We start from the raw sequence: 21,357 nt of genomic DNA, 5'->3' as shown, positions 1-21,357 counted from the left end.
AGAAAAATCTGGAAAGATGTACATGAGCTAATGCGAAGTGAAGTGTGCAGAACCAGAAGAACATTGTAAAGAGTGACAGCAATATTTCTTGATGAACAACTGTGACTAACCTACTTACCTAGTTATTCGTTGCATTGCAGTGTTTCAAGACAATCCCAGAGACTCATGATGAAAAATGCCATCTGCCATCTGCCAAGAAAGAATCAATGGAGTCTGAATGTAGACTGAAACACATTATATTTCATTTTTTCATTTTTTTTTCATTTAAGATCTCTTCCACAAAATGACTAACATAGAAAAATGTTTTACATGATTACACATGTAAAATCTATATCAGATTGCTTATCACCTCAGGAAGTGGGGAGTAAGGGAGTGTCATAAGAAGGGAGAGTATTTGGAAATCAAAACTTTAAAAAAGGATGTTAAAATTATTTTTACATGCAAGGGGAGGGGAACAAAATGTTTTTAAAAACTTAAATTGTAGATTTAATCCTTTGGGATCTTTGTGGGTCTTAATATGCAAATATACTGAGAAGGGGTAATTTCTTTTTTCTAACTTAGTCTAGTCTCAGTAAGAAAGGGACTAGGAAAGAGTGCTAACAGGAGTTGATAGCGGAGATAAGAGGACATTCTCAAAGAAAGCATTCATATGATCTCATTTTGATCTTAGACCCCATCCCACTTTCCAATTCTGTCTGAGAACATCTGAGAACATGAAAATGTTCTCAGATGAAAGCAACAATATCATTCCTAGAAGAGTCTTATCAATTATTTGCCAATAACTAAAATTTCTATTCCTTCTGACTTATCTGTCCAAAACACTCATCCCTGCTTGCTGTGGTTTTTCCTTTAAGATTATTTTCTCCTTGTGTGCAAGGATGGTCTTGATGGCTTGAAAATATATTTCCAGCACTAAGCACAGCATAACCATGAATAAATGCTTTTTCATCCATTGATACATTCATTGATTCTTTTACCAAAACTAGTTTCACTTTCTCAAAGATGAGTTCCATTGCTAGAGAATGTCTCCAGAATGAATTGGCTGATTCCCATTGTTGTGAAGTAAACTGTTAGGGAAGAATCACCAATTATATTAATATTAAAAAATAAACCATTTTCAAGCACTCTTTTTCTCTCTTTCCTTTCTTTCAAAAATAATTTTAGTATATAGCAGATTGGGCAGAAGTAAAGTTCTTCTAGGAGCTATTACATGCATGTGCTCACTTATGTGACTGCAAAGAAGAGATCCTAGAGGATGAGTCTTTAAGCATATATATATGTATATATATATATATATACATATATATATGAAACAGATTAAACCTCGAAACCATATAGCTGATTTCTGAAAATTCCTGAGGATTGCTTCTGTGGGAACCCCAAGTTCAAGAGTCCATTTTTTAAACCAAAGAAGGGTACTATCTGGGTAGTACCATCCTGGAACATAGCTATCCAACAATCAAAGAGTGTTTTCCCAGGCAATCTGTGGGCAATCCCAAGTTCAAAAATTTAGAGATTCAGATCTCCATCAAAAGAAGAATAATTTCCTAAGCAATATAATAGAAACATAGTAAGACAGAATTATATATATACATATTTATGATGCTTCCTCTAGTACAGAGAGGGGAGGGGAGGTGGGAATTTTAATACCTGGAAATTTTAATGCAACAAAATAATTATTCTTTAAAAAAAGATCATGTATATAGTCATCAGTGTTGGGAAGAGTAACACTTTAGGATTAAATTCATGATTCAAGGGAGAAAAGCACCTGGACTTTACTTACTACTGTTATTATGAGTTATTTTTATGATGTAGGGATATTATGAAGAGAGGGATTGTCAGTATAGTAGTTCTAAGTGTGTTTCCCTTCTGATGGGAATCCAAACAGGATGGTGCTATAAGTCTAAAATGCTTTAGGATGCTGTGTAAAATGGAACCCAATGAAGTAGGACTTTGGTGGGATGGAGAATGCATATATTTATTGTGAGTCCATAGTGTTTTCTGAATTGGTTATATGATCCTATGACCTTTTTGTTTGTTTTGCCACATTTTCTACATTTGTAGTTACATTTTTCTATTGGATGGGATAAAGGCTTTCCTATAATCAATTAATATGTATATGTTTCCTTGAAGGCTTACATAGGAGCTAGGAACTCTGTTGTACACATTTGTGGAAATCAAGACACAGGTATGTTCTGAAATTTTCCATAGAGAATTCTGGGTAAATCAAATAGAGAATGATGAACTGAGACTGTTTCTGAAGCCGAACCTGGCCTATATAAGCCCAAGATTTGCAAGTTCTGGGCCATGGGTTGTGTCTAGATACCCTATATGATAGAATCAGTATCCATCAGTTTCCCGCTCTGCCCCCAACCTAGAACAAGGATTAATTTTCCCTAAAAGACAACAAAGCTGTCTCTGGGGCCAGATTAGTCCTTGTTTCCCTTGATATAGCTTCCTGGTCATCTATGGGCATGAAAGTTCTACTTACATAATAATTGACCCAAATCACTGCACTCTACTTTGATAACCAAATGGAGTGGAACTGAATCTTTAGAAGTTATGCTCTTTTGTATCCTGGCTCTGTTAGGACTAAATAAATCTTTTGTTATCTATTTAATATATCTCACCAGTGTCTCATTTCATTCCCAAATCCGAATTAATAGGGTACAAGGGTCAGGTTCACCCTTAAAATCCTCTATATCAGGGGTCCCCAAACTATGGCCCACGGGCTACATGTGGCCCCTCGAGGCCATGTATTGTAATAATTAAAATGGTTGGGTACATAAACTGTAGTGAATAAAATAGTGGAAGACTTAATTTGTGGCCGCTAAAAGAGTGGATGAGTAAGTTGTGACCACAGAAATATGTTTTTTATATTAAAAATAAAGTAGTCGCCAGGGAAATATTCCCAATTATGAAATATACCCAAGTCAACTGGGTTTTATAGAGATTTTAATTAATTAATACAATGAGGAATTAAAGAAGGAGAGAGAGAATAAAAGAGGTATAAGTATGAAGGGCCTTAGCCAACATGGCCTAGACCTGAATCTTAAGAGAGAGATCAGTCAGTTCTTAATCACTCACCACAAGATCTGTCCAAGCAAGAATACAGATACCAGTTCAGCCAGCCATCCTTCTCCAGAGAGGGATTCTTCTGACTGTCCTCAAGAGACTGTCCCAAGAGCCTGTTTCTAGAGCTCTCTCCCAACAGCCTCCTTAGAGTCTGTCTTCAAGAGACTGGTTCTGTCCTTATATAGGGAATTTTCTCCTATATCATCTCCCCTAAGTTCTCCCATCTACCAATCACAGTAGACATTTTTCAAAGGACAGACCATTCTTAGTTCACACCTAAGAAGCTGTAAATTTTTGAGTAATTCACACCAGGAAAGCTCTGAGTAAGTTTTCACCTCTTTGCTCCTTGTAAGTTCACAAGTTGTCTGACCTTTATAGGTACGTAGTCCCTTTTGTCCCAATTATTCAATAAACCCAAAATAGGCACAGCTTAAGAACTTTTGTCCTACTGTAAGTATGGGTTTAAGTATCTTTCGTTGTTCAGCAAGGAGTTTCTTCCCCTAAAGCAGGCTTAAGTAGGGGTGGAGTAGAGTTCTCACATGCCTGATCTAAGTTACTTTCACCACCCAATGGAGAATGGTCCCAATGGTGAATTTTTAAGGTTTACAATCCTAACCCTATGAAGTAGGGTCTGAAAATTTTTAAGGTTCACAGTATCCGACCCCCACTGCACTTCCAGAAGGGACACCTTTTTCATTGGTGGTCAGTGAGAGGAGCACTGTATGTGGCAGCCCCACAAAGTGTGGAATCACTCATGTACAGTACTACTTCCAGTGACATAATCTTTTGCGTGGGACCTTAGAATAAGGCCCCGCATGGTGAGCAGAGATCTGGGGAGGGAATTCTGCATTGTGTATACTGCTGCCCAGTTAGGGTTAGAGTTAGGTTTTTATAGTCTGGCCCTTCAATGGTCTGAGGGACAGTGAACTGGCCCCCTGTGTAGAAATTTTGGGGACCCCTGCTCTATATATTTAAATATGACAAAATCAGACTTCAGATTCCCAGAGTAGAAATAATCCCATCACTAAAATGTGTGACCTATACATTGCAGGCACCCATTAAAATGAATATAAAATAAATTTTGGATGTTGAGCCACTTCTGCAGTGAAGTGATACCTTTGGAACCAATCTCTGCCCCTTTTATCTGGGAAGAGACACAGCTGTTTCACAGCCTTAAAAAAAGTCAAGAAATACCACAGCCAATGAGGTTATGTTCCAAGAAAATTATTCCATAAATGCTGTATTCTCTTCCCTCTCCTGAAGCCATCAGAAGACAATGTTTCCTTCAAGACAGTCTTACACTTGAGTTTTTACCTACAAATCATTTCAGGAATATTTGGGCACAGCATGGATGAATAAGTCACTTAGAAGCGAGTTTCACATCATCCTGTGAAACTCAGTTCCAAGTGGCTTAGTTATTTCTAGGCACAAACACAACCTTAGGCCCATAATTTGAGCGTTTCTCCCTACCATCCCCCTCAAACTCCAAGGCACAGACTGTCTTCTATTTCTATTATCGTTTAGTCATTTCAGTCATATGTGACTCTATGACTTGCGTGGGATTTTCTTGGCAAAGATACTGAAGTAGTATTCCTATCCATTTCCTTCTCCATTTCATTTTAAATATGAGGAACTGAGGCAGAGTTCAGTGACTTGTCCAGGGTCACACAGCTAGTAAAAGTCTGAGACCAGATTTGAACTTAGAAAGATGAGTTTTCCTGACTCCAGGCCCACACTCAGTACCACCTAACTGGCTCTTCCTTAACTCCAAGTGACTGTATCTCCATTCATTATGAGACACTTTTGGGAAATCTGGATTTGGCTCTGCTCTGATTCTTCAGAAGATCCATGATTTCATTGATATCTGTACCAACATACATTCCAATCCCTTTACACCTTAATAAATAGTTCTGCAAGTAATTGAAGACCACAAAATATCAGTCTCTTTGAACTTAGGCAGGTTGATTCTCAGTTAACAGAAGCAATGTCCATTGCCAGGAACCATCAAAACTTAATCTCTGCTGATAAGGTCTTGGAGAACCCAGAGTCACTTCCTCTTTTGGGTGAGCCATTGGGAATTTAGTGGGTGAGATATGACATTGACTACAAAGATGAGAAGGATGTAATATTCTCTTGGGAATGATCCTTCTGTCTTCATCTACCTTTTGGATTTTCTATCCTCTGCCCTTTAGCTTGGATGAGAGGAGAAGGAGATGGCAGTGTCCCTGGGGTAAAGAAGACCAAGTAGATAGCATCGCAGTCCCATTGTTAAGTATCTTTCCTATAAAGGTCAATCAATGGTCCCTTGACCCTCAACCTTCATCTTTTTTGAGTGTATCCTCAAGTTTATTTGGAGACTGCCATTGATTACAGTGAAGCTGAAAAACGATCATCAAACATAGCCCTTTCTTTCTCTTCCTAGCCCCCCTCCCCTTTATAAGCTTCCCTCAGCCTGCCATTCTGTTTGGAAGTTTGCCATACTCTTTTCAGAAATGATCTGATAGCTGGTGCAATTTCCACCATGAAGGTTTTTGGAGAAGTCAGAGCTAGACAATGGGTGGGACAAGTTCTAAGAGGAGAAGATAAAAATTAGGTATGGATAGGTATACATGTGGCTATGCATATATGCTGTATGTATATAGGTAGGTGTATAAAACTAAACTTTTCCCATTTCAGCAAGATTTAGTTATTATCACTAAACTTTTTATAAACCAATTATTTTTGAATGCATTACAACTTTCACTAAATACTTTAGTTGTGAATTTCTACTTTATAATGTAGTTCATTTTAATATATAATAAACTAGATTTACATGAGAAAATGATAGACAGTTAACAAAACTCATTAGCAATGTAGGAGTTTCAACAAATGGTCAGCCTTGCACAACAGCTTGGGGTAAGAGAAGCGCCAACCTAATTTAGGCCAGGACCTACTGTTTGGAACTAAAAGCAGATATCTGCATAAAGGAGAATCTAGAACAGGGTATAAAGAAATATGGGACAAGCAGATGAACAATAAGGAATGGAGAAAAATTCTTCCTGTTCAGAAGAACTCTTAGTTGGTAAGGCAAGATGGAGATAAGGATTTTGGAAAGAATATAGAAGGAATAATTTATTCAGGGTTTTGCTCAGCAATATAAAGGGCTCTGGACTTGAGAATTAGGAGGTCTGCAGTTTTAATTCTGGCTCTATCATACCATAAAATAAGACTTTGGGGAAGTCTCTGGGTCTCAGTTTTCTTGCCTCTAATGATAGAATTTGACTATATAATCACTGAGTGTTTCCAAATATACAGTAGAACACAAAAAGAGTTATATATAAGATCAATCAATTCTGAATCTTATGCCACATTTTTAAAAGTACAGAATAAATTTTACATATTACTTTCAGAATTGTCCTGCTAGTCTGTGCTTTCTTTTCAACTTAATTCTGTTTTCTTTTGTGCATTAAAATATTTCAGTGGTCCCTCTTTTTTTGACATCAGTATTACTAATCCTCCTCTAACTTTCCTTGCCAATTAAAAGGCCTAGAAAAAATAAAACCCTTGTGACAAGTAAGCATGGACTAGAAAAAAAAATTCCACACAGTGGCATGTTAGAAAGTGTGATATGCATTTTCTTTCAGCACCTTGAATTTATCACCTCAATGCCAAGAGGGAACACATTTCACCATAGCACCCCATGACTGATCATTGCTTTGGTCAGAGTTCTTAAATCTGTCATAATTTTTATTTGAAATGATGTTGTCTTTGCATAGATTTTTCTGTGCTGGTCCTGATCACTTCACTCTTCTTCAGTTCCTATGACCCAGGATTCTCTGTAATCATCTATTCTGTAAATTCTTATGGTACAGCCAAGTTATTTTGTATCTTCTAATATTCTATGCTTCTAAGGCACTTGAATTACCCCCCTCAAGAGTTGCTAATAGATAATACAATCAGATTCGATCTGTCAACCTCATCTTTTGCCTCGATAACACACATATTAGCTCCAAAGTCAACCATAGTGTACCATACCAACAGTTATATAGGATCTATGAAATTAATGTGGATAATATGTTCTTAAATCATTAGAATCAAACAGAGCAGAGATTCACAGTGCTGTCCCTCGAATTTACCTGGTTTGGGATTCAAATCTATTCACAATAATATTCTAAGCTTCCACCACTGAATTTTCTTTTATAGATCAGTCAGAATTTATCACATGACTTCATATGGTAGTGAGAGCAAGAACAATACTTAAAACAGAAAGGATTAGGTTATTAAGAACACATCAAAGGTCAAATAGTGTAAAAGATATTAATCATAATCACTATCTCAAGCTACTTTTTTCTGTACTTAAGACTCCCAGACCTCAAGTAATTTTGAGTCTATGAGTCCTGAATTTATACTAGAATTACTCTTACTCAATAGGGATGTGGATAGGTCTTGCCAGAGATGACCACTAAAGGTAACATAGTTCTCATGCCACTGGACAGAAAAATCTTACTAAGATCTTAACCTTCCTCTAATTCCTCTTACTCTAGCCCTTGGCAGTGTCTGAGGAAGAGTAAAGTCTCAAGTCCTATGGAGCTACATCAAATCCTCAGACCTGGCATTGGTAGGAATGGGAAAAACCCTTTTTTTCTGCCATGATGCTATCCCATCAGCCTTTATTTATCATCAACTGAAGCTGGAACATGTTAGTAATACTCCAAGAGGAGTATTACTAACAGTACCAGCACTTCATATTCCTGGCTTCTTCTAGCTTTGTGTTTTAACTTGAATAGTCCTTACTCTTTAACTTCTTATGAGTTTGCATGAGCACAGGTGATCAATCCTGTGGCATGTGGGCACTGAATCATTAGCAGCTGCTCTGAAATATAGTTTGGAGAAACTTGTGAAGTACGTTTATTGAAGCTTGTCTTGGGTTATCAGAAGTTAGAACTGAAAGAGACTTTTCTAGGTCAAAGCATTCATTCTACAGATAAGTAACTGAAGCCCAGAGAAGTTGAGTCTTGCTTAAGGACAAGACAGTTAATGACAGATGTCATGTTAATTCCTACTGTTCATACTAGTTTTCTAAATTCCCTGGGATAGTTTCTCAATGTTGGTCTCCTTATTCAATTTCCCTGTGGCTCAACTCCCAAATTTTATAGATGGCATCCAGACTCCTTACCATCAGGATGTACTTGCTTTCTCTTTCCCATTCCCTACTCTTTTGATTCCAACCTTTTCCTTTCTCCCTACTTTCTAGACTCATTTTGGCATCTGCTTCCCTCTTCTCAGCAGGCAACAGGAGAAACATCCTCACCCTCCTCCTTTTAGGATGAAGAAGGTGTGATTGGACAAACTGCCTCCCAGGGGAGCTCCCAGGCTGGGAGCGTCTGCCTGTGTCCCAGCAGTACCAAACCTGGTCACAACTTCTTAGAGATGCAAATTGAGAAGCAGCCTTCATAACCAGAGAGTGCTACTAATTTTCTGACAAGTGTGTAGATTCCTGCCCTGCCTTTGCCGCGGTTTATTTGTTTTATTTAGCAATACATTTAATACAGGCTCCCTGAAGCAAAGAGGCAGATGAACTATAAACTTTGAATTTTGAGCAGTCTTAGTTACTAAGTTAGTGTGATTTTTTGATCCCTGTTCAAATTATATCTATGAAATTTGACATGGATTTAGATATGAGTTTTGCTGGCTGCTGGATGCTCTGGAGTACTTGCTAGAGAGTGTACAAGGGCTCATTTGATTACTAGAACTTTAATTTCTCACAGAGGCTAAGGAGGAAGACTTCTAACTTGGATGTGTCATAGAAAAACAAGAGAACAGATTGATTGTATATATTTGTCTTGGTATTAGTGGGATTTTCAGTGATACCCCAATCCTCAGAACTAAGACATTCAATGCATTTGGCTGACTAAAGAAATGATTCAGATGAAAGTGCCTTCAAGAGGTAGCAGTGGTACAGGGCACTGGGTCTCACATGTGTACTAAATGTTTTCATTTTAAGCTTTATTTAGATCCAACAATACATGAAATAAAACTCATTTTGATGAATTAATAAACATACCTCCAGTACACTGACTGCTTCACAATTTTTCAGATGCATTGTAAAATTGTAAAATACAAATTCTTTTAAAAGCATTACTGCCCCAGTATCATTTTAGTATTTTGAATTTTCCTAAATTATGCATATTAACACACAACTGTTGTGGGGAGGGAATCCTCAAGATTTTTTAAATAGATGTCCTTAGAATCACAAAGGTTGGTTACCACTTGCACAAGAGAAAAAAACACAAGCCTTGGGAATTGTAAGATCTATGTTTTAATTCCAGTTTTTTCAATAGTTCATTTTTTGACTTTGGACAAATTATTTAGCCCTTTAAACATCAGTTTCCTCATCTGTTTGAATGTAGATTAGATGATCTTATAGATGACTCCAAAAGCCCATGTTTTATATTATGATCTATGGGGGAAAATAATAAAAATGCTGAAAGATAACAAAGAAGCACTAATATGTACAAAATTATATAGTATATGATACATATTAGCAGATATCAGGAGACAGAAGAATCAATTAATCTTAAATTCAAAGTCCACAAGTAAAAGTTTGCAGAGGATACCTTTTGCTATCACTACCAAAATTTCTTTCCAATATCCTACAGGATTCCTCTACCTCTCTGGGCCCAGTGGTACAGTTGTAAGGTCGTATGTGATTAGGCTAGTATTCTGGAGCAGGTAAATTCTGAACACAGTTGAGATAGGAAACTGATTGCCAAAAAAGGTGGTGAGGATGAAAAAAAGTAAGAAAGAAGGTGACCCAATCATACCAGATTTCTAACTCTACTACAAAAGCATAATCATCAAAACAATTTGGTACTGGCTTAAGAAATAGAGGCTGATCAGCAGAGCAGATTACATATATAATATGCAAAAGCAAATGAACAGAGTAGCCTAGTGTTTTAAAAACCCAAAGATGCTAGTGACTGGGGCAAGAATTCATTATTTTACAAAGAAATGTGATAACAGGAAAGTAGGCTGGAAAAAATTATATTTAAATTAGTATCTCACTTTTGTTTGCCAAGATAAGCTCCAAATGGTTACATGACTTAGATATAAAGTGTGATATCATAACCAAATTAGAGGGAAAAGAAGATATTATCACTCAGATCTATAGATGGGAGAAGAATTCATGACCAAACATAAAAGAGGATCTTAGGAGGTAAAATAGACTTGTCTAGTTGCACAATTTTCTTTTAATTTGCAAAAACAAAGTCAGTGTAGCTAAAATTAGATGGATAAAGAAAGCAGACAAATAGAGAAAAATCACCTTTGGAGCAAGTTTCTCTGATATAAGCCTTATTTCTAAGACAGAGGGAACTGAGTCAAATGTATAAGAATAAGAATCATTCTCTGATTAACAAATGGTCAAAGGATATGAACAGGACATTTTCAAAGGAATAAATCTAAGCTATCAATTACTATATGAAAAATGCCTTACATCATTAATAATTAGAGAAATTAAAATTAAACAACTCTGAAGTTATAGCTCATGCCTATCAGAATGGTGACATTGACAAAAAAAGGAAAATTATAATTGATGGAGGAATTATGAGAAAATACATTCTTTAATGCACTGTTGATGGAACAGTGTGAACTGTTCCAAACATTCTGGAAACAAGTTTAAACTATGCTCAAATAGTTATTAAATGGTACAGATCTTTTGACACAATGATAATGCTAATAGATCTATATTTAAAAGAGAGAAAGGACTTTTATATATGAAAATATTTATGACAGCTCTTTTTACAAAAGCAAAGAATTGAAAACTGTGAAAGTATCAATCAATTAAGGAATGTCTAAACCTGTTTTGGTGTATGCTATATGATGCCATAGTAGGGTTATAAGAAATGATGAAGGGCATGATTTCAAAGATACTTGAGAAGACTTGTATCAATGGACAGAGTGAAATGAGAATAAACAGGAGCACAATTTATATAATCACAATATTATAATGATAAAAAACTTTGGAAGACTTCAGAACTTTGATCAACTACAATTCCAATGGACTCATGATGAAACATCCTACCCATCTACTGAATGAATTGATGGACTTAGAGAAAAGATTAAGGTATGGGAGTTTTTTTGGACATAGACAATGTGGGATCTTTTTTTTTTTTGCTTTACTATACATCTTTGTACCAGGGGTTTTATTTTTCTTGCTTTATCAATGGAGTGGGGACATGGATGTACAGTGGTGGGAAATGGAAAGAAAAGAAGGTGTATCTTGGCAAAAAAATAATAAAACAATTTAAACAAAAACCAAGCAAACAAATGATGTCAAGGAATCACCTATCACCTCCTGGACCCCTATGAATTACATAAAATGGATCAACTTTCTACAGTCCTGGGAAGATTGTCATTATGGTCTCAGAGTTCTTCTATCAGAACATCCTTTGTACATTCCACATACCCCTGCCCCAAGAGCATAATACATGATTAGGGTTTCACATACAGCCACCTCCTTTCCTATACACACATAATTCCTTACTATCTACCAAGCATTCTGACTGAGAAAATTTCAAAAGGAATACAATAATTTTTTTAAACTCTTACTTTCTATCTCAGTAACAACTCTAAGACAGAAAAACAAGGATTAGACAAATAGAGTTAAGTGACTTGTCCTATGTCACAAGGCTAGGAAGTATCTGAGGCCAGATTTGAACTGGATCTTCCTGACTTCAAGCCTGGTACTCTATCCACTGTGCCATGTAGCTGCCCCAAATAAAATAGTATTAAGGAATTCCCTTAATACTCAAAGGATAGAACACCAAGAATACCTAGGGTTAGTCATCGGAGAAAATGGGGGCTAAAAGAATGCTGTCTTAATCCTTTATCTACCAGGCAGGTTAAATTAGAGAGAACCCAAGTTCCCTATCAATCAGCTACTCTCCTGGTCTCTACTCTTCTCTGGGAAGCAGAGGCCACCTCAGGATGGGCAATGCATATAACTGCTCTCCTTCCTTGTCTTTGTTCACTTCCTTCTCTGACTTTCTTCAAGAATTATACAATACCACCTTCTGCAAAAAACCTTTTCTCATTCCCTGAAATCCTCAGGTATTCCCTCTGAGATGAATTCCAAATCATTTTTTATATATATGTATATAAATATGCATGTATGTAACTGTGTGTACATATATGTATATATGCAAATACACACATATATGTTTATCTAGATAGATATCCTGCATGATCATCTGTTTGTATGTCATCATGTGATATCCTTGAGAGCAGAGACAGTTTTTGTCTTTCTTTGTATCTGCAGAGCTTAGTATAATGTCTGGCACATAATAAGTGCTTCAAAATAAAAAAAAATGTTTCTTGCTGCTTTAAAAAGGAAACTCATGATAGATACATAAGACTCAGAATCCTCAATTAGGGCTACAAAAGTCCTTACAAACAGCTGTGCACCAAGTATCAGGAGAAATTTTACCTTTTTTTCTACTCTTATTCTAAGTTTTTGGAACTAGAAGGGCAATTTAGAAAAGGAAAAAATTAGGAGACCAAAAAGAGAGAAATGGTTAGATTTGAAGGAAGTAATGAAAAGGGAGGTCAGAAGAGAAAATGTCTTGAAAGAAGATCTCTAAGCTCTCTACCAGTTCTAAATTCTATGATGAGAAACTGGCATTTGTTCTATAAATAATGAAGATAATAACAGGAATATAGGCTAAATGTATCAGAAAAGTGGGAGAAGATAGAATGTAGATGGCCAGAGATAAGTCAGGGATAGAGTGATAGAATGAAAGTAGATTATTTGGAGAAAGAAATGAGAAGTTTTGGCAACAGTTTGTGGAAGGAAAGGGAGTCTATGATAATATGGGTGTGTCTGTGTACACAAATTATTTGGAAAATAACTGGTTGAAGTCAGTCCAAAATAGGGGGCACTGGAAAACAACTGGTTGAATTATCTCCAGAACAAAAACAAAATCTCAAGTCAGAGGGAGCAGGGAGGAAGGGAGGTTTTGATTGAATTTAACCATGTTTTTTTTCCAAATTAATTTAAAAATATATACACATTATAAGAAAAAAAGGAAATCATGAAGCCTATATTAGGGATAAGGAAATTAAAGAAGAAGAGAAGGAGAAATGGGATAGATATTACAGAATAGGTCAGAAGCTTAGACATCTCAAAAGAAATATCTAAAGGAAAGAATACTCATAGTGTAGGAATAAGATAAAAAGTAAAGAAAGGGTGACTCAAATTTTTCCGCCAAAAGACTTGAACTTCAAAAGAATTTAAAAAAAAACTCAGATAGATTCTTGGCAGATGGTCATCAGAAAGAAGAGGAAAGAGGAGATGGCATCAAATACAATGCAACTGAATATGTCTGGGGAGGGTAGAAAAGCTCAGAGAAGACAGAAATCCTGGAAATTAAGGAGCAGCAAGACAATATTCAGTACCAGAAGTCTTCAAGATGCAAGATATAGAGCCAACTAGGTTGCTCAGTGGATAGAGAACCAGTTCAAAGGTTCTGGGTTCAAATTTATTTTGAGACACTTCCTAGCTGTATGACCCTGGGCAAGCTACTTCACCCCAGTTGCCTAGCCCTTACTGCTCTTCTACCTGGAACTAATAGAATCTAATAGATTCTAAGACAGAAGGTAAGGGTTAAAGAAAAAAAGATGTGCAAGGAATATGGAGAGAACTTTATGGGAGAAGTTATAACTATTTAGGAAGTTCCATAAATTCATCATCCAGAAAGTCAAGTTTAATCCCTGTCTTTTTCTACCGTCTATTTCCATCTATAAAATGAAATATAAAAAGTAAGCTATATTAGGAAAATCAGTGTGACTCTCAGGGGATGTAGGGATCTATATAGCATGCCAAGAATTTTTTCTGCTACGAACCTCAGGATAGAAGCAAAGTACATGATGGGCAAGGAGGGAAGAAGGGTCCTATGCAGCACTGAGCAGGGCACTGGACAATGAGCAATAGAGCAAATTCTTGGTCAGGGTGACTGGGGCTTTACCAAGGGAGCTAACATTGAAGAAGAACGCTTCCTTATGACAGTGGTCCTCTAGCCCACTTTTCACAAGTTCTTCACCAATCCTGCACCACATGGCACAATCACAAAGCTGCCTCTACTCCCTCATCACATTCCAGTCTGTGATTCCCAGACTCCCAAGACATTTCTCTGTAACATCTCTCCCAGGGCCTACCTTCCCCTCACCACTGTGCCCCTTACCAACTTCTCCTGGAAATTAGAGGGGTCATTGCCCTCTCCCTACAGGAAAGTATCTGACTGGAACCATGTCAGGCCACCAAGAGTTCTTGGATTCTACACGATGCTTTACATGGGAGATACACAGGAGTAGCATTGATATTGGATAAACTCAGCCCAAAGTAAGCTACCATTGCCTCAATTTAGACTTGGTGCCAGAATTTCTGCTTCCTATTATGCTATCTGGGGTCAGTCTGATTCTCCCAGAGCATATCTCTGCAAAAATTTAAGTATACAGAGACCCTTGGAATTGAAAGTCAAAGTTCATGTTTAGAGGAAAACTCTCCACCAAGAAGAAAGTGTCACTAGCTCTCACTCACAAGCAATCTTTCCCTCACCTTAAATGTCTTGGTCAAGGGTTTATCAACCAAGAGGCAGAAAGTTCTTTCCTCTTAATCCAATTCTTTACTATTGCACCTGATATTCTAAAAAGGGCCTTCTTGAAATCTAATGGGTTCAGTGTTAAATGCCAGAAAAGAATAAAGTCAATCAATCAATCAATGATAGATAAATTCCACATTAATTTTGAGCTCTGTGATGAACACAAGGCAAAAAATCAATGCTTACCAAATGAAAAAGGTAAAGTCAGAAAAGGAAATTTTTCCCAAAAAACTTTTACAAGGATAGGGCAAACAATGGAGAATAAAAATGAAATTAAAACCATATAAAAAAAAACCACCCAGCAGTGTCCTGTTAAATAATTGGATGAGATTCATCAGGGTAGCAACTGGCTCTGAGCGTTTTTTAATTTTCTCCCTGCTGGATGTTACCCTCTCACAGTATCAACAAATAGATTAACTACTTGTCAGAAATGAAGCCTTAGCAGAGCAAAATTGAATTCTCCAATATTTATCTTCATTCCTCCCTCAAAGAAAACCCTGATGGATTATTTTTTTAATTGTTTTAGCGAATTGTCATCCACAAATTATTAATTCTCCCCCATCAGGGGCACTCAGTGTTGGAGGTACAATGGCTTAGTCCTGCCACCACTCAACCCAAGTTTAATGAGGAGTTCTAATTACTTTTTTCCCATGGAAAAATTAACTTTGAAAGAACTTCAAGGTCACCCATTACTGCTTAGGGACCTTCTTCCTTCCTTGTTATCTCAGCTAAGCTCCTAGGTGCTGCCTTGTATGGCTCCTTTCAGTATGTCATGTGTCCCACTAGTATAGAGGACAACTTTGGCAAAATGTTAATAGTCAAAATGTCTGTGGCATCTGTGGTTGCTAACTAGGATCCTAAGAGCTGTGATGACTTAGGAGCTGACTTAGTCTCTTATTTCCAAGGGTAACCTTCATTAGCAATTATATATATACAAATATATATGTTTAAAACATTTATTATATATCTTTTCATCTATTGTACTATATAGAACATTTTAAAAGTTTCTGCCTCCTTGGGTCTTCAAGTTTAAGATCCTTAACATTGATTTAGACCAATGAACTGTTGAATGAAAACATAGTATAAAAGAAAAACAAAGAGTACTGGATTTTAATCTTGAATTTGACATTGAATATATCTGTGTTATCTTGAACAATTTGCTGAGCCCATCTTTTTCAATTTTCTAATCCAAAAATAGTGATAACAATGTCTGTCCTTTAGGGATGATTGCATCTAGAAACTGCAGCCAAATACATCTTCTTTTGGGATAAGGGAAGAAAAAGATTACTGGATATGGAGCTCTAGAATTTTTCTTTGTCATATGTAATTATTGCACAGATTCCTTTTTGATGTATTTTGGATCCAAGATATGGATAGCAGAAATCCATTTGTAGATATATATAATAGATGTCAAGTCAACCCGAACTCTCTCTATGAGTTCCTGACTGCCTTACTTAGAGGGTCACCAGGCCAAGCAACACAGAAAAATTATGGTGAGAACTACACTTTTCTGAAGCCTTATTTGCCCAATATACTCTCTTTCTCTCCCACACATTGTGGGGTTAATATTGCCAAAGATGAGTTGGTCTGATATCTGTACCCTCAAACACTTTCTATGGCACTGAAATCATTTAAATGTACTCTTTCCTTTAATCTAGTTTCAAGCAGAGCTACTGGAATTTATATCTGGTGTGTGACCCTGGCTGTGTTCCCCTACACTGTCACCTGTTGATAAAGGAGTATTGTGAAGATAACATGAGTCAATGTACATGAAAGGCTTTTTTTTTAACCCTTACCTTCCATCTTAGAATCAATACTGTGTATTGGTTCCAACACAAAAGAGAGGTAAGGGCTAGGCAATGGGGGTTAAGTGACTTGCCCAAGGTCACACAGCTGGGAAGTGTCTGAGGTCAGATTTGAATCTAGGACCTCCCATTTTCTGGGGTTGGCTCTCAATCCACTGAGCCACCCAGCTTCCCCCCATGAAAGGATTTTTAAAAAATATAAAAGTATCTTTTTGAAGTAGCAAAGAACTGAAAACAAAGCCATTGATTGGGGGATGATTAAATAAACTGTGGCATGCGAATGTAATGTAATAGTACTATTCCCTAAGCAATAATGAATATGAAGAATTCAGAGAAGCATAAGGAACCTAATCTGAACTAGTTCCAATTGAAATAAAGAAGAATCAAGAAAAAAAGCATATGTGATGTCTACAACAATATAAATGGAAAGAACAATAAAACAAAACTGAATACTGTGTAATAAGAATGACCAAGTTTGTTCCTAAAGAAGGGTTGAGAAAATCCACCTGCCCTTTTTCACTGTGGAGGTAGGGGACTATAGGAATGAAATGCTGCATCTGCCATCAGGCTGAGTGATACGTTGGTTGGTTTTGCTTAACTGTTTTTTCTTTTTTTCTAATATTTTTAATTAGATATGGCTCATTGGATAGGGAAGGGAGAAGGATACATTCTAGAAATGAACATGATAAAAAACAAAAGTCTTCAATAAAAACACTCAAAAAAAAGAGAAAGGAAAAAATGAAAAGAGAAAGAAATATTGTATATAAACTATATAAAATATAGGGAATAGCATTAACATAGTAAAAGGGTAAACACATCTATGGACTAAGGAATAAGAACTGAAGAATTTGATGACCCTATTAGACTGCTTTGTTTAAATACTGTATTAATTAGAAAGAGTCTCACTTTTTAGGATAGGTCCAGAAGGCTTCATAGAAAAGATGTCAGGAAGGAGATTATGTACTAACCTCATTTTGTAAAAAGCAGAAATAAAGAGACATCTCTGTCCTAGTAGGTGCTTTAATCAGTGTTCTTTGTTGATGATGATGACAATTCTTCTTTTCCTATGGAAAACTCTTTTTATGGACCTTCTGATCCATAACCTCACACCAGCTCCAAGGATTCCTTCTGAATTAGATTGGGAAATAAGACAGAAAAAGTATCATTTAAAATGTGTCAGGGAAGATAATAGCTAGGCTGCTCTGCCCTCCCCTGGCTTGGCTGGAGCCCAGCTTTCCCCCTTAGTACTACTATATTGCTACTGCCTTGAACTTACTTAAGGGAAACTAAACTACTCACTTTTCCAGGTTGCTTCAGCTTCATATGACATTATTTGGACTCTGATTTTGGTGGGGAGGGAGCAGAGGCAAAAGTGAGGATTGAGGCAATCTGACATTTTGTGAACATGTTTGGGAAATGGCATATAAATTTTGACAAATTATTTTGCATTCATGCTTGGGCACTATTTGTTCTCACTGTCACTGGAAATAGCCATTGAAAATAGAAATGATACATTCCTCAGATATACCCCCTGAGTGAGGCATCAAAGCCATCTTCACGAGAGAACTAAACGTCTCTCGATGGCTAGTGTCTTCCTGGCTTCCTTTCTCTCTGTTACTAAACCCCACGATCTTCTCCTGAGTGGGGAATGGGAAAAGAAACAGATTAGAAGAGCAAGGAGAGAAGACAAATAGGAAGGGGTTTGCATTTTCTTATCTTGGCGAAAGACAACTCAAAAATCAAGTAGCAGAGGAAATCCCTTTGACCTTTGAGCATAAACTTGTACAGAACTGAGATATATATATTTACCTACTTCCCTGGGGGTCCATTAGAGTAGGAGGTGATGACAAAGCCTAGGTACAGGACTGTGTGTAATTGTGTGTGTATGTGTGTGTGTTTCCAGTCACAGCTGGGAGTAGCACCAGATTTGACTGAGATGTGGTTCCTGTTCTTCCTGTTCGCTCCAGCACCACAGGGAGGAAAAGATATTTATGGGGCTTTGTGGGGAGGTGGTTACTTACATATGGGGAAACAGCTTTGACTGCCTCTCTGAGCCAGATGTCACACTGATTCCAGTACCTTCAGATGGTTTGCTTTCTACACTCTATCTTGCCTACCCTCCCTCCCTATTCTTGTGCTTGGCATTTCTTCCTAATAGAAACTTGCTCTGCACCTCTGTTCTCCATTTGCTCTCCCCCACACTCTGAAAGTTCTCTGATGTGTCTACTTTCTGGTCTCTAGATTGGTTTCTCCAGTCTTATGGCCAGAGGCTCAATGATGGCTGGAAAAGGGTGACTCCTCTTCTGGTGGCTGTTTCCTTATTTCTTGTTGAGAGGATGCTCAATGGGAGAGATAAGATATGTACATGAATATCTACAAAATAAGTTTGGATGTTGTTTAGGCCAGCCCTGATTGAAGCCAATCTGGTAACTCGGGTTTGAGACAGAACAAAATGAAACACTCATAGTCCATTCAAGAGATCGTTAACATAGTGTATCTAATCAAATAGAGATTAACTTTGTCATAGCTGGAAAGAGATATTCTTTTTTTTTTTTCAAATTTTTCCATGGTTTTCTCCCTCCCTCATCCCTCCCCCATCGGGGAATTGACAAGCAGTTCCACTGGGTTACACACACACACACACACACACACACACACACACACACACACAATCACTCAGATTCATTTCCATATTACTCATTTTTGCTAAAGAACAATCCTTTAAAACCCAAACCCCAAATCATATATCCATATAAACAAGAATAAATCATGTTTTCTTCTGGATTTCTACTCCCACAGTTCTTTCTCTAGCTATGGACAACATTCTTTCTCATAAGTCCCTCAGCATTGATCCCTGGATCATTGCATTGCTATTAGTAGCAAAGTCAGTTACATTTGATCATCCTACAATGTTTTAGTTACTGTTTATAATGTTCTCCTGGTTCTGCTTATTTCACTGCACATCAGTTTGTGGGAGTCTTTCCACTTCTTATAGAAAGTGAACAGTTCATCATTCCTTAGAGCATAATAGTATTCCATGGACATCATCATATACCACAATTTGTTCAGCCTTGGGTTTTGAAGGATTTCAACAGGCAGAGATAAGAAAGAAGCCAGGGTATCAGAAGCTCAGAGAAAAAATTCTAGGAATGTTCAGAGTATAGTAAGTGGTGCAGCTTATTTAGGTTACAGGGTTTGTGCAGGGGTATTAGTTTAAGATAAGACTGGAAAGGTAGGTTTTGGCAAGATTCTGAAGGGCACTGAAAGCTAAGCTAAAGAACTCGCATTTATTTGGTACTCATTAAATCATCAAATATTTTTGAGTTGGGGAAAAGGTTTTGATTAGTTTTTTGGGGAAAAGCAAAAGAGAGACAAGTATAGATGAATAAAAAGATGGCTAAACAGCAATGAAAGGTTTAGTTGACCCTAATAGTATGGTTATGTAAGTCTCCTATAACATTTGGCAACCTCAAAGTGAGGAGCAGAGAAAGTGAACAAAAAAAATTAATCAGGGTTGGGGCTTGCAAGGCATCTAACATGGAAGAGCAAGGGGAAAAAATTCTAATTGAAACATCTGCCCCAAAGCCTTATATGAGACTTTGTCCTCATTGGTGGAAATGAATGCTTTGCCTTGTGTAAGGGTTGGGGTTGGAGAGTGAGAGAGCTGCAGTTCCCATCTAGGCTAGTCAAAGGACTCTTCAAGCTTCAAGTGGCTTTTGGTGCTCCTGGCTTCCAGCTTCAAGGAGGAAGATGGAAGAGTCCAACATCACTTCAGGTTGCTGAAGGAAGTCAAGAGAAGAGCCAGCAGTCACTATCATGTCTCTATCCTCACCTTGCTACACTAGAGACTTCAGAGACTTTCCTTTAGGGTGAGATCCAGGACTCTTAGTTGAGCTGAGTTATTTCACTCCCAATGAGAATGTCCCTTCATTCTGTATTATTTGGTAGAAATTCTCCTATATACACCTCTGATTTCTGTTTTGCTATGATTTGGATAAATGAGTTTCTTTGCTATTAATGATATGTGTTCATTGTGGGACTGTTGTTTGGTGGGAGGGGAAACAAATTATAGATACAAAGCCTGGGGTCCTCTCACCACCCCCAATAATGATGCAATTATCAGATGTTAAATTGAACTTGATCATATCTCCTAGACTATTAACATTTAAGGGAACATGTAGATATTCTAGATTGATACCCTCTCTCTATGAGAAGAGTAAAGTGGTCTCTGGCCCAAATCTTCTGCTTCATCTCCTGGCAATAATTTAACTCTCCCTTAGAGAAGGGTGAGGAGAGAAGAAACTAGAGATAACTATTCTTTCTCCTTTTGAGCCACACAAAGATACCCCTGTGCTATGACAGCAGGGGAACAGTCCTTTGTCACATATAGGGCCTCACACTACACATGTGAGGCTGTTTATATGTGAGTCTCTTTATGTAAATTTTTGGTGAATGTGCTATAAGGCAGATGACTATGGTTTCCAGACTGGAAAGAAAAGATTCAAATGAGAAAGGGGCTGATGTCCTGAGAGAAAAGGGAAGGTAGTGGGGTTTATGGGTGGCAATGAAGACAAAGAATGTGGTAAAGAGGAATAATGGAATGGCAAAATCAGAGCAAGATGAAGATCTTACATGTAAGACTCCTAGGTCAGAGCTTTATCAGTGAGTAATCTTTGCTTTGAGTTTCATGGTCTCCTATTGTTGGTATCTAACAACAGAAAGATATTAGATGTATAGATCCCTGTAAGTGCCTGTCACTTGACTGAGAAAGGAGGATTGGGGAAGGAGTAAAGGGTAGCAAGCTCTTTTGGTGGAGCATACAGACAGAGGAAGTGGACGGT

At 37.3% G+C, this 21,357-nt stretch overlaps 1 protein-coding gene across 2 annotated transcripts in view; it reads right to left on the bottom strand.

The window, feature by feature from the left end:
* Nucleotides 1–17,635, bottom strand: part of PKNOX2 (PBX/knotted 1 homeobox 2) — a 429,286-nt gene extending 411,651 nt beyond the window's left edge. For both annotated transcript variants that reach the window (XM_056794565.1, XM_056794564.1), the window contains exons 1-2: nt 17,485–17,635; nt 119–189 (exon numbers count right to left, since the gene is read on the bottom strand). The gene's annotated coding sequence lies outside the window, so the exon portion shown is untranslated. The remainder of the gene's footprint in view (nt 1–118; nt 190–17,484) is intronic.
* Nucleotides 17,636–21,357: the final 3,722 nt, after the last annotated feature.

This window comes from Monodelphis domestica, chromosome 4, assembly GCF_027887165.1.
Source record: "Monodelphis domestica isolate mMonDom1 chromosome 4, mMonDom1.pri, whole genome shotgun sequence".
NCBI lineage: Eukaryota > Metazoa > Chordata > Mammalia > Didelphimorphia > Didelphidae > Monodelphis > Monodelphis domestica.
Note: the sequence above shows the minus strand (reverse complement) of the source record. Positions and strands in the feature narration are given on the sequence as shown.